Consider the following 13,841-nt stretch of genomic DNA (forward strand, 5'->3'; position numbering starts at 1 on the left):
CATATTTGGTTTTCACTAAGTCTCAAACAGAAGGGTAATGTGAACAGGGACAAGAAGTTAATTTCACATAATGTGGGGAAGTTGTGAAGTAAATCTACTTCATAATATGCTTTATTTGGGGTCGCTGCAAACATGGCAAGCCCATGTTTCCTGTGAACTGAAAATTGAAGTTGTGTGCAAAATATGTGGGAAAATGTTGCTCTAAGATGAACAATGAGCCCTTCTACCACTCAGGCAGGCAGGCACCAGAAATATTGCCTGTCCCCACCTTGTGCTCAATTCTTTCTGAACTGATGGAAAACACCATGCTGACAGACCATGAAGTTCAGGCTAAAACAGTTCATTATTATTTATTAAACCTGGGTAAAATTATACAGAATTGAAAATAAATCCGACTAAAAGAACAGTGCTTAATTCTCCCTGTTTTGCTTGAACCCCGAGTGGTTTCTGAGTGTTTTTTTACATAATCATCAACATAACGCTCACAGTGTCTTGCATCAGCACAGCGATCTGTACATGTGACGGAACTGTGTGAATTGAACTAATGAAATATTACCATATTTATCCCCAGATGGAGGCGGCTTTTGGCTACAAAACTGTCGATCAAGATAGATTTGAAAGATACAAGGGCAGTCTCTACTTTACCTAACTAAAGCAATTCATATATCTTCAGGACAAAGCAAGACTGAAAACCAAGCTAGCAGGGCTTCCTGGTAGGACTGCTATTATAAATAATGTCTCAGTCTCCCAGTGATCCATATCAACTAATTCTATCCTGTGGGTGAGCTTTGTGTCTTCTACCAATTGTTCTAAGATTCCATGTATATCTGTTGGAAACGACAGCTTAACCATTTTCCAATATATTATCTGTAATTTGATTAGCTATCATTGAAAGGGCTACTGAAACAATCACAGTCATAGGAACAGATTCCCATTCAATTAAACAGTGTAATGACTTCAGATAGAACTACATATTCCAGTCAAAACTATGTATTGACACACACACACACACACAGAGCAGTAGTAAACCCCTTTTAGTTGGTAGCTTACAGAAAACAATTTAACTTTACCCAGACTATTCATAAGAAATGCCATGGGAGATCTATCAATACCATTAAAGAAAGATGGTAGGGCAAAAGTATGTCTGGCTCCACTGATTATACCCCATTTATTTTATTTAGAGATACAGCACTGAAACAGGCCCTTCGGCCCACCGTGTCTGTGCCAACCAACAACCACCCATTTATACTAACCCTACAGTAATCTCATATTCCCTACCACCTACCTACACTAGGGGCAATTTACAATGGCCAATTTACCTATCACCTGCAAGTCTTTGGCGGTGGGAGAAAACTAGAGCACCCGGCGAAAACCCACATGGTCACAGGGAGAACTTGCAAACTCCGCACAAGCAGTACCCAGAATTGAACCCGGGTCCCTGGAGCTGTGAGGCTGTGGTGCTAACCACTGCGCCATCTTTTACATTTACATTACTGTTCCCTGTGTTCCTGTTTTTACTGAGGCGTAGATTCACAGAACATAGCAACACTGAAACAATGACAATTCTATGAGCATTGGCACCCTTCCAGCACAGCACCTAAATGCCCACTTTTCATGCGTGAACCTAGACTACAAATGATGGGAAGGCTCCACAATCAAACCGATCATGTCCTTTTTGACTGATGTCCAGACCTCTGTCCTGCATGAGATTATAAAATGTCTGAATGAAACCATTTAACTTTCATTTTTAGTCAGCCAAGTACTGCAAATTTGAAATGGATAAAGAGAGCTGGGGAGAAAACCTGAATTGTAATGGTTCATATACTTACATTTTCAAGGAGGGGAGTTACTAAAAAGCAATCAAGAGCAGGATCCCTAACCTTTTTTTCACTCTTCCTAGCCCAGGGACTGTGAAGCAAATTGCTGCACTGATATACCTCCCTAGCTGATTTGTTTTTCTTCATTCATGGGATGTGGGTGTCACTGGCCAGGCCAGCATTTATTGCCCAAGCCTAATTGCCCTTGAGAAGGTGGTGATGAGCTGCCTTCTTGAACCGCTGCAGTCCTTTCAGCTAGCTCAGCACAGAATGGGAATCGAACATTGGATCTTCCTGATCAGAATGGCTGAGTCCTGCATACTTGTTGTGCTTATCAATGGAGCCATTGGAGAGCTGAAGACTATTTATCTTCTTGTGAAAAATAGCTGGTGTCATGTTTGCCTCCTATGCTAGTTAATTATCTCAGTCGAGCAGATTATGATTTTTTTTTAGATTTAGAGATACAGCACTGAAACAGGCCCTTTGGCCCACCGCGTCTGCGCCGACCGTTAACCACCCATTTATGCTAATCCTACACTAATCCCATATTCCTACCACATCCTCACTTGTCCCTATATTCCCCTACCACCTACCTATACTAGGGGCAATTTATAATGGCCAACTTACCTATCAACCTGCAAGTCTTTTGGCTGTGGGAGGAAACCGGAGCACCCGGAGGAAAACCACGCAGACACAGGGAGAGCTTGCAAACTCCACACAGGCAGTACCCAGTATTGAACCCGGGTCGCTGGAGCTGTGAGGCTGCGGTGCTAACCACTGCGCCACTGTGCAGAGGTCCAGCTGTGTAATGGGCGTTTGACAACAGAGGTACAAAACTACAGGAACATAATCTGCACATTATGACACCAGCAATTTCAATTCACAGAGATGGAACATTCAGAAAATGCAGAAGCATTAAGCACTTTGTATACCATAAATAGTGTTACGACCGAGGCGGGAGGAGTGCACTGTTTATTCTAATTCCACTTCTGCACAGGTCACAACATATATTTAAATTTTTTCCTACTTACCGATACAGTCAATCATAGACTCTATTTTTATCCCAGAATAAAATACACCAACCAGGTTTCTTTAATAAACAACAAAATTATCAGTTTATTATGAAACAAGTCTTAACCAGTAATGAAGCAAAGCATAAACACACAGATCTAAATATAAAAGTTCCCTTTTTATGTTAGACACACACACACACACACACACACACACACCGGTTAACCGGAAAAATAAAGGGATTTTTGTTTTTAGAGCTCTATTACAGACAAAAAACATTTGGGCTGAATACTTGCTCATTCTTGAAGAAACAGCAGATGAAATATGCTGTATTTCAAAATTGGCATACAGTCTGGCCTCCGAGTACACGTAGACACGTCATTGGGATCTTATAGAACAGTTCTTTTCAGGTGATGTTGAGAATTAATTTAGCAGGCTTTTCTTCAAAGACAGGAGACGGGCTGAGTTGGCACAGTGGACTTCTCAGGGTCTTTTAGAGAGATGCTGGAAAGCTGAGCTGGGTTGTGGTCTTCTTTCTTGGGAATGCTCTTCTCTCCATGGAAGTTATCTCCCTTTAAATACAGTTCAACCGCACGCAAAACAATTCAAAAGCGAAACTGACAACAGGAGGTCAACCTTTTGACCTCCATCAATCTTAACCTGTCACTTCTTTGTAAACAACTTCTCCAGGTGTCCAAAGTTCTCTTTTGTTTATTGAACTGGAAGTCAGGTGGTTTTCCGGAAAGGCTTGTTGTTGTTGCTGGAAGTCAAGTGGTTTCCCGGAAAGGCTTGTTTTCCTCACAAGACCTCTCAATGCCCCTTTTAAAAAACATCTCCAGGGACTGTTTTTCAAAGTCAAGTGGCCTTGACATGACCCCCTTTGAAAAACCCAAAGTTTAGCATTTCTTCAATCTTTCAAAAATGAATCCTCAAAAAATATATTTAACAAAACACAGAGGCACTTTTGTAACAATAGAGAGTTGGCTGCAAGTTTGAAATCGTCTTCCACACACTTCAGGAATTATGATGCTGTCATAAGTAGTCATTAGAACCCTGATCTTGTATCATAATACATTCCCTGCCAAAAAATGCCTTATCGCATCTCTTTGAAACATCTTAAATCACTTCTTGCAAAATGGGGTTGGATTACACTGCTTTCACCTGCCGTTAATAAGGCAGTAATGGCCTCAAGATGGGGTCAGTAGCCATGCCACCTTGTTTTTTTTAAATTCATTCATGGAATGTAGGCGTCACTGGCCAGGCCAGCATTTATTGCCCATCTCTAATTGCCCTTGAGAAGGTGGTGGTGAGCTACCTTCTTGAACCGCTGCTGTCCATGTGGGGTAGGTACACCCACAGTGCTGTTAGGAAGGGAGTTCCAGGATTTTGACCCAGCGACAGTGAAGGAACGGCGTTATAGTTCCAAGTCAGGATGGTGTGTGACTAGAAGGGGAACTTGCAGGTGGTGGTGTTCCCATGTATTTGCTGCCCTTGTCCTTCTAGTTGGTAGAAGTCGCGGGTTTGGAAGGTGCTGTCTAAGGAGCCTTGGTGCATTGCTGCAGTGCATCTTGTAGATGGTACACACTGCTGCCACTGTGCGTCGGTGGTGGAGGGAGTGAATGTTTGTAGATGGGGTGCCAATCAAGCGGGCTGCTTTGTCCTGGATGGTGTCGAGCATCTTGAGTGTTGTTGGAGCTGCACCCATCCAGGCAAGTGGAGAGTATTCCATCACACTCCTGACTTGTGCCTTGTAGATGGAGGACAGGCTTTGGGGAGTCAGGAGATGAGTTACGCGCCTCAGGATTCCTAGCCTCTGACCTGCTCTTGTAGCCCTGGTATTTATATGGCTACTCCAGTTCAGTTTCTGGTCAATGGTAGCCCCTAGGATGTTGATAGTGGGGGATTCAGCAATGGTAATGTCGTTGAATGTCAAGGGGAGATGGTTAGATTCTCTCTTGTTGGAGATGGTCATTGCCTGGCACTTGTGTGGTGCAAATGTTACTTGCCACTTATCAGCCCAAGCCTGGATATTGTCCAGGTTTTGATGCATTTCTACATGGACTGCTTCAGTATCTGAGGAGTCACGAATGGTGCTGAACATTATGCAATCATCAGAGAACATCCCCACTTCTGACCTTATGATTGAAGGAAGGTCATTGATGAAGCAGCTGAAGATGGTTGGGCCTAGGACACTACCCTGAGGAACTCCTGCAGTGATGTCCTGGAGCTCAGATGATTGACCTCCAACAACCACAACCATCTTCCTTTGTGCTAGGTATGACTCCAACCAGCGGAGGGTTTCCCCCCTGATTCCCATTGACCTCAGTTTTGCTCGGGCTCCTTGATGCCATACTCGGTCAAATGCTGCCTTGATGTCAAGGGCAGTCACTCTCACCTCACCTCTGGAGAGTTAACACTGGAGATTTGGAACTATATCGCCGTTCCTTCACTGTCGCTGCGTCAAAATCCTGGAACTCCCTTCCTAACAGCACTGTGGGTATACCTACCCCAAATGAACTGCAGCGATTCAAGAAGGCAGCTCACCACCACCTTCTCAAGGGCAATAAATGCTGGCCTGGCCAGCGTCGCCCACATCCCATGAATGAATAAAAAAAAAATGCAGCCAGCTCTATTTTGAAAGGGACCTGCTGCCGGGCGTCCAAAGTGCCCACCAGTTTCAGGCCGTAAGCCGCTTTTACTGTGGAAATTGGGGCCCCATGACATAAATAGGATCCTGACTGTCATTTTTGGTCGGAACTGATCAGAGTCTAACCATAATGCAACGAGTTTCATGAGCGGTGGAGCTGGAGGCCCGCCAAAGTTGTGTTGAATTATTTTTGCAGTCCTCTTGTGCGTTCCTCTGAGGAAATAATTTGGCCGCTGCTGCCCCAAGACCACCACTCTCTAATTTGTGACCCCTAACCCCCTCCCCCCCTTACCTTCTGATGTCACCCCTGTGCCTTGTCTCAATCTGGTGATCTTCTTCAGGGCTCCTGTTTGGTAGCCTGCAGCTTGCCAGCCAAACTTAAATGAGGCTAGAGCCTCAAAACAACTGGGGCCTCTTCACCACTGGATTGGGCAGTCAACCAGTATTCTCTGCCAATAAGATCGCACAAAGATCAAAATTACATTTGAAGTACAATGACTATTGTTATGTAGGCATACATCACAGCTATTTCAGTGCACAGCAAGATCTCTCAAATAGCAATGACTGAATATTTTTTTTCGTGGTAATTGTTGATGGGAGGAATGTTAGCCAGAATACTAGTGGAACACTGCTCATTATCAAATAGTTCCCACAGGATCCTTAAAGTTCACTTGAATCATCAAAGCTGACAGACAGGGTCTCCGTTTAACATCTCATCCAAAGGACAACACCTCCAACAGTGCAATGCTCTTTCAATACTGAGGAAAGTCAGCCTATATTATGTACTCAAGTCTCTGGCATGGGATTTGAGCCCACAATGTTCTGACTCAGAGACAAGAGTGCTACCCATGAGCCAATCTGACATTATATGTTGATGAATAATTATGAATTAATAGTTGGCCAGCAAGTTGTTTTCCCGGGTTTCCCTCTTCCCTTCACCAAATTGAGGTTTGCTGTTGAAGTACAGATCAAACAACTGGGAATGCAAATCCAAGAAGCTTTGTGTTGAAAAACCCTCCCCTATGTGATAATCATGTGACAGGGAGGGCCTGTAATTCCAGGCATAATGTTCAAAAATATTCTAAAAAGGATGACAGCCATTTGTTGCAGAGCATTAATAGAGTGAACAGTTTTCAGCCATGCCACAAATGTCAAATGCACAGCTTGACCAATTTATTGATGTTATTGAAAATCCAAAGTCTGTTACTAACCTGAAATACACTCCTACATTTCTATAGTGTATTCTTTCTTTCTTTCTTTTGGGCCTCCTTATCTCGAGAGACAATGGATACGCGCCTGTATACAATATTTTAAAGAGTTACAATTTGAGGAAGCTGTATAACATGTAGTACAAAACAGTTTTTTTGTTCTTCTCTCCCAAAGGCATTGACTAATGCTGTAATGCAGTTCTTTGTACCTCACCCAAGCACCAATTCTTCATGTGTGGTCCTGGACAGTGAGGCTCAGGGAGCTATTAGGTCACAGGAAGAGCTTACAGCAGAGTCCAATTTTGTCAGCAACTAATGTCTATAAACGCAGTCTGCTAGCAGGAGATCAATGGATAACAATCAGAAAGAAACTGGCCAAATCTCCCCTCCTGAACTCAGGAGTGCTGAGGAGCAATAGTATCATACCAATTGCCACTCAAACTAATGGAACGTGGGAACTTCCTGAGGTACAGAGTTCATCCACTCAGTGGCTAAACTTACTGAGTCATCAGAGGGGGTAGTTCACAGATTGATGACAGAAAATGCAATGTCTTGGAGATGCATTAGCATCTAACTTTCTTGTTTTCACTCCTTTTCAATGATTGGAGTGAATTTCCTTTATCTGTCAATTTATCCTTCTCTCCCAAATATACATGCATTCTTTGCCAAAAATAAAATGATGGAAAACTCCTTCCCTTATATTTTGGGGAGGTACAAGTAAAATAGATTGGTATGAATATAATGAATCTGGGATTTGCGGTTTGGATTTTGACCAATATTTCTAGACATAAGATAAAATAATCATTTTCATTACTTTTCTTGTGACTCATCAGAAAGTATTGTGAGTCTTCAGGAGGTGATCATAGGTGAATTATTTTTTAAAAAGCTGAACCAAATAACAAATTCCTTGCCCCACACACATGCCACAGTCAGAGCTGTTCTGCTTTATTCTTTCTGCTTGCTATCCTGAAGGCAGTATTGCATTGATAGATCTCCGTAGTATGTAGATTGCTCTAGACCTGCAGACTTTGGCTGGTTAATCCTTTATATTATTCATTAAAAAGAAAGAAAAAATAATTTTTATTTTAATTAATTACATTAAAATATTGTTTGGTTATTAAATATAAATAGTGATTTCAAATCAAAATTTTCTTCCACATTATTTTATGAAGCCAAGAACAGAAAGTGTTTTGACATATGAAGAAGACCAGTGCCCTCTAATGGTCAGTAAGATGAATAGGTCATCAAATAGTGTAAGGCCCTACATTTGGATCAGAGATTGTTAAGGTCTCCACGTGGTAACCGAGCAACATTCAAGTCTGCCCAAGGATGGAGGAACATTGCATTGATTCCCAAACTTTGCAATCACTGTTCTGAATAGTACACACCATTTGCACGTTGAGGGACTGGAAACCCTTGTATTTATTGTATGCCATCAGATTTGATGGTGCTAAATGGGTGCTGTTTATTACACCCAGCACTTCAGGAAAAAAAAGCTTCCAGTGGTATAAAGCCATTGTTGTTTTGGCAGCTGTTTCTCTGCATTTTCAGAAGAATGGCGAAAACTGATAGCTCCCTCTTCCCCTTCCTCTGAAGGTATTGACTCCTGCTGAGATACAATTTTGTGGATTTTGGCAATACTCCAGTCTCTCGCTCAAGTGGTTATTCTTCATGTGTGTGAGCGTTAGCAGGCTATTCAATTGTGGGGAGCAGGAGGCGATTCACAGCCAAGTTCTATTGTGACCTCACATACACTTTCCAGCAGGGGTCACTGGATTGCCTGCGCATGTATATAGACATTCGATCAAACAGAGTCAGGGTGGCCTGTGATTGCACCATGTTTTTTCACTTTATTTTTTCTCTCCTGCTCTCATTAAGGTACTGACTCATGTTCAAATGTGGTTACATGGGTGCTGGGTTCACCCAGTTTCTTACTCAATTGATCGTTCCTCACTAAATTAGTATCACTTGGAACTCTCTCCAAAAAATGCATAACAATAGTTAGTGTGAGAGTACAAGCATTCCCATTAGTGTACTAGGAGATGGTCTTGTGAGGTTAGTTGGAGGCTGTGACAAAATGGTGGGATCTTCACTTTGTAGCTGGCTGTGCTATATCTGAACTGGAAATACTTGATACTGGGTGACAAAAGTTCTTATCAATCTTCATCTTAAAGAGGACACAGTTCACCAATTATAAATTGGATAAACTAATGACAAATGAAAAATCATATTTCAGCAAATAATAAAAACAGAAAGTGCTGGAAATACTCAGCTGGTTAGGCAGTGTGTGTTCTGAACTCACTGATGAGAGGTCAGACCTGAAACGTTAACTCTGCTTCTCTCTCCACAGATGCTGCCTGACCTGCTGAGTATTTCCAGCACTTCCTGTTTTTATTTCAGATTTCCAGCATCTGCAGTATTTTGATTTGATCGATATTTTAGCACTTGTTTTCTACTAATGTTACAGCGGGCAGTATTAACCACTTTCTGTAGCACTGGTTTTGAACAACTCAGATAGGTCTATGAAACCATTCCATTTCCATGCGCATTAGTTCAATCTAATATTGTCAAATCACAATCAGGCTGTTCCTGCAGACCATTGACATTTTCACATAATTCTCCTTGTATGCTTCCAGAGTGAACATTATGAATCAGTAGTTGGCCAGTGAGAGTTGTAACAACAGGACCAAAGCTTTGTGTATTTTGCCAAATAGCAAAGGAACAATAGTTCCACCAGCCACTTTGCAATGGGCCACCCTTGTTAGAGGATGGACATATCCTGCTTGTTTTGTGTCACATATTGTGTAATGTCCCAGTTTTATATCACCAATATCTGTTAATAAGCTGTTAATATAAAACCAACAAATATCTTTTTTTAAATTTCTCTCATTTTCTTGTAGGTTACTAACTTTCCTCCTTTCCTTTCCTGTATTTATTTTATGCAGGAATTCCCAAAAAGCTGAGATCATTGCCAATTGCAAACAACGTTATTTCATGAGTTCAATCTTAGGAATCCCTACATCACAGGTCCCCAGTCACTACTGGCCTATCAGGAGGAGGTTCCAAGTGAATACATCTCTCCATAAGGAGGGGAAACCAGAGGGAAAGCTGCCTGTTTGTCACTCAGCTGGGAGAATAGTACATGGCGTGAGGACTTAAAAGAGGCCAAAAAGCAGCTAACAAAACTAAAGGATAAAATTGATTTAGTTTTGATTAATTTTGTTGATTATACAACAGTGAGTGAATCAATCAGCAAAGAAAGGCTTTATCATTAAGCGGTTTGGGTTCCAATTCATTTTCTCACTAGATATTGAGATGTCTTTGATTACGTCATAAACTGAGAGAGCAAAGCTTCAATTTAAACAGATCCCTGAGATTGAAATACAGGTATTTATTATAAATATGAAGATATGAAAAGAAAAGATAATTCATTGTTGCTTCATTTTAATGTTATAAAAGGAGACACAAGAGGAGCTGTTTAATAGGGATACCTCAGTAAAACCCAATTAACCAATTATCCCATTTAACAAAAATCACAAAAATCTTCCTAGCCTACCTGGCCTAACTGAATTGAAAGGATTTAGTTGTCTCAGCGGGTCAATCCATAGGAATCATTGGGACAGTCTGTTCCTAGCGTATCAGGCGGACATCTCATTTATCTGTAGAGTTACTGTTTTCTCACAGTCATATTTTGCCCTTGTGCTTTATGCTTTTAAAACTGCTGGCCAGAAGGAAGCCTGGAAGCAAACACTTTGTACAGAATCTCTTTGTTGAAATCACAAAGTTTCAGTTGAGTAAAATTATACATGGGAGTGCCATATATCTCCATTCATGATGTCATTGAAGAAGGGAATCTACCAAAATATCTGAACCCAGGCCTCCTCTGAACAGGAACCATTACTTATAAATGATAGAAAGGAAAGTAAAATGAGAAATATGAGCAAATGTGCTGACAGCTCCCTTTATAATATTTGAGGCTATGTGACAAACTAGATAAATAAGATTTCCTTTTAGAAGAATGCAATGACCCTTACCTAGATTATTCATTTGTAAAAACAGTCCTGGATTTTTGGAATTATTATTTACAAGTAAATATTTTTAGCAAGGAGCTTTGATGGTTCAGTGGGTGAATGCATCACATGCTGTACTAATGAGCCATACAAATCAAGAAGGTCCCATATCCAATCCCTTGTCTGTACTGTTAACTAATCTCATGGGCCATGGGAGGTGTTGCTAACGCAACTGTTGACCTTCGTATTCCCAGAATAGGGAGGGATGGATCATGAAACATGATATTAAATCCTTTAGTGTTGCCTCTGCTATTCCATTGAAAGCAATGAGCAGTGCAGGACAGGATGCTGCCACCAGAGGCCCAATGATAATGGCAGAAGTTGGGGTAGGGGTTGGCTGATACTTAGCAGGAGGGAAAGGGATGCCTGAGAGGGTCCAGGGATATAGCACCATTCATAGAGTTGTGGAACCTGGAGCCACTCGGGTACCTGGGATCTGGCAGAGGCCAGGGGCAAGGTTGCGACCTGACATTATTGGGGGAGACCCAACAGCACTCATAGAAATGAGTGGATTGGGGGTGGGGTTTCTGGCAGCACTGTGTTGTGGGGTTGGCTGTTGGCAGCACTTAGGAGGGTGCCTGGCAGAATTTGAGGGAACCTGATGCCTGTATTCACTCCTCCCGCCTTTTCTTTTGTGCCTAGTGAGAGCACTTCTGATAGAAAGTAAGAAACAGTGGAAGACAGAGAGGTTGCAGAGGCAATTTACCGGAATGGCACTAGGGATGAGAAACTTCAGTTATGTGGAGAAACTGGAGAAGCTGGGATTGTTCTCCTTAGAGCAGAGAAGATTAAGGGGATATTTAATAGAGGTGTTCAAAATTGTGAAGTAGTAGGAACATAGGAACAGGAGGAGATCATTTAACCCCATCGAGCCTTTTCCGCCATTCAATGAGATCATGGCTCATCTACGACCAAACTCCATCTAACTGCCTTTGCCCCACATCCCTTAGTACCTTTGATTAATAAAAAAATCTATCAATCTCAGATTTAAAATTGACAATTGATCTAGCATCCGTTCCTATTTGCAGGAGAGTTCCAAACTTCTACCAACCTTTGTGCGTGGAAGTGTTTCCTAATTCACTCACAGAGTTATAGATTTATGGCACAAAAGGATGCCATTCAGCCCATTAAGTCTATGCTGGCTCTCCATAAAGCAATCCAGTCAGTTTCATTGCCTCACTTTATCCCGTAGCCTTGAAAGTTTATTTTCTTCAAGTGCCCTCCAATTTCCTTTTGAAATCATTGATTGTCTCTGCTTCCACCACCTTCGTCAGCAGCGAGTTCCAGGTCATTACCACTCGCTGTGTAAAAAAGTTCTTCCTCACATCCCCCCCTGCATCTCTTGCCCAAAAGCTTAATTCTGTGTCCCCTAGTCCTTGTACCACCAGCTAATGGGAACAGTTTTTCTTTGTCTACCTTATCCAAACCTGTCATAATCTTGTAGACCTCTATCAAATCTCCCTCAATCTCCTTTGCTCTAAGTAGAGCAACCCCAGCTTCTCCAACCTAACTTTGTAGCAAAAAATCCCTCATCCCTGGAACCATTCTGGTAAATCTTCTCTGCACCCTCTCAAGGACCCTCACATCCTTCCTAAAATGTGGTGACCAGAACTGGACACAATACTCTAGTTGTGGCCTAACCAGAGCTCTGTAAAGGTTCAGCATAACTTCCCTGCATTTATACACAATATTTCTATTTATGAAGTCCAAGATGCTTTGCTGACCACTCTCTCAATATGTCCTTCCACCTTTAAAGATCTATGCACATGCATCCCCAGGTGCCTCTGTTCCTGCACACTCTTTAGAACTGTGCCATTAAGTCTATATTGCCTCTCCCTATCCCTTCTGCCAAAATGCATCACCTCATACTTCTCTGTATTAAATTCCATATGCCACTTGTCTGCCCATTCTGCTGGCCTATCTATGTTGAAGCCGGTTTGTATCATCCTCATTGTTTGCCACACCACCAAGCTTAGTGTCATTGGCAAATTTTGAAATGTTACTCTATATTCCAATATCCAAGTCATTTATATATATCAAAAAAGCAGTGATGCTTAGGGAACACCACTGTCTATATCCTCCAGTCTGAAAAATAACCATTTACCACGACTCGCTGTTTTCTGTCCTTAAGCCAATTTTTTATCCTAGCTGACACTGACTCTCCTATTTCATGAGCTCAATTTTGTTAACCAGCCTTTTACGTGGTACTTTGTCAAAGATTTCCTTAAAATCTAAATAGACAATATCCATTGCATTCCCTTCATTAACCTTCTTTGTTACTTCATAAAAATTCATTTTTTTTATTATTTGTTCCTGGGATGTGGGCGTCGCTGGCTAGGCCAGCATTTATTGCCCATCCCGAATTGCCCTTGAGAAGGTGGTGATGAGTTGCCTTCTTGAACCACTGCACCCACAATGCTGTTAGGAAGGGAGTTCCAGGATTTTGACCCAGCGACTGTGAAGGAACGGGTGATATAGTTCCAAGTCAGGATGGTGTGTGGCTTGGAGGGGAACTTGCAGGTGGTGGTGTTCCCATGCATTTGCTGCCCTTGTCCTTCTAGGTGGTAGAGGTTGTGGGTTTGGAAGGTGCTGTCTAAGGAGCCTTGGTGCATTGCTGCAGTGCATCTTATAGATGGTATGCACTGCTGCCACTGTGCATCGGTGGTGGAGGGAGTGAATGTTTATGGATGGGGTGCCAATCAAGCGGGCTGCTTTGTCCTGGATGGTGTCGAGCTTCTTGAGTGTTGTTGGAGCTGTACCCATCCAGGCAAGTGGAGAGTATTCCATCACATTCCTGACTTGCGCCTTGTGGACAGGCTTTGGGGAGTCAGAAGGTGAGTTAATCGCCACAGGAGTCCTAGCCTCTGACCTGCTCTTGAAGCCATGTTATTTATAGGGCTACTCCAGTTCAGCTTCTGGTCAATGGTAATCCTCAGGATGTTGATAGTGGGGGATTCAGCAATCGTAATGCCATTGAATGTCAAGGGGAGATGGTTAGATTCTCTCTTGTTGGAGATGGTCATTGCCTGGCACTTGTGTGGCGCGAATGTTACTTGACACTTCTCATCCCAAGCCTGGCTATTGTCCA

At 42.2% G+C, this 13,841-nt stretch overlaps 1 protein-coding gene across 1 annotated transcript in view; it reads left to right on the top strand.

Moving 5' to 3' along the window:
• Window positions 1–603: 603 nt before the first annotated feature.
• LOC137358615 (STE20/SPS1-related proline-alanine-rich protein kinase-like) overlaps window positions 604–13,841 on the top strand; it is a 103,907-nt gene continuing 90,669 nt past the window's right edge. The window contains exon 1 of the mRNA XM_068024690.1: window positions 604–713. The gene's annotated coding sequence lies outside the window, so the exon portion shown is untranslated. The remainder of the gene's footprint in view (window positions 714–13,841) is intronic.

Source organism: Heterodontus francisci, chromosome X (assembly GCF_036365525.1).
Source record: "Heterodontus francisci isolate sHetFra1 chromosome X, sHetFra1.hap1, whole genome shotgun sequence".
Lineage (NCBI taxonomy): Eukaryota > Metazoa > Chordata > Chondrichthyes > Heterodontiformes > Heterodontidae > Heterodontus > Heterodontus francisci.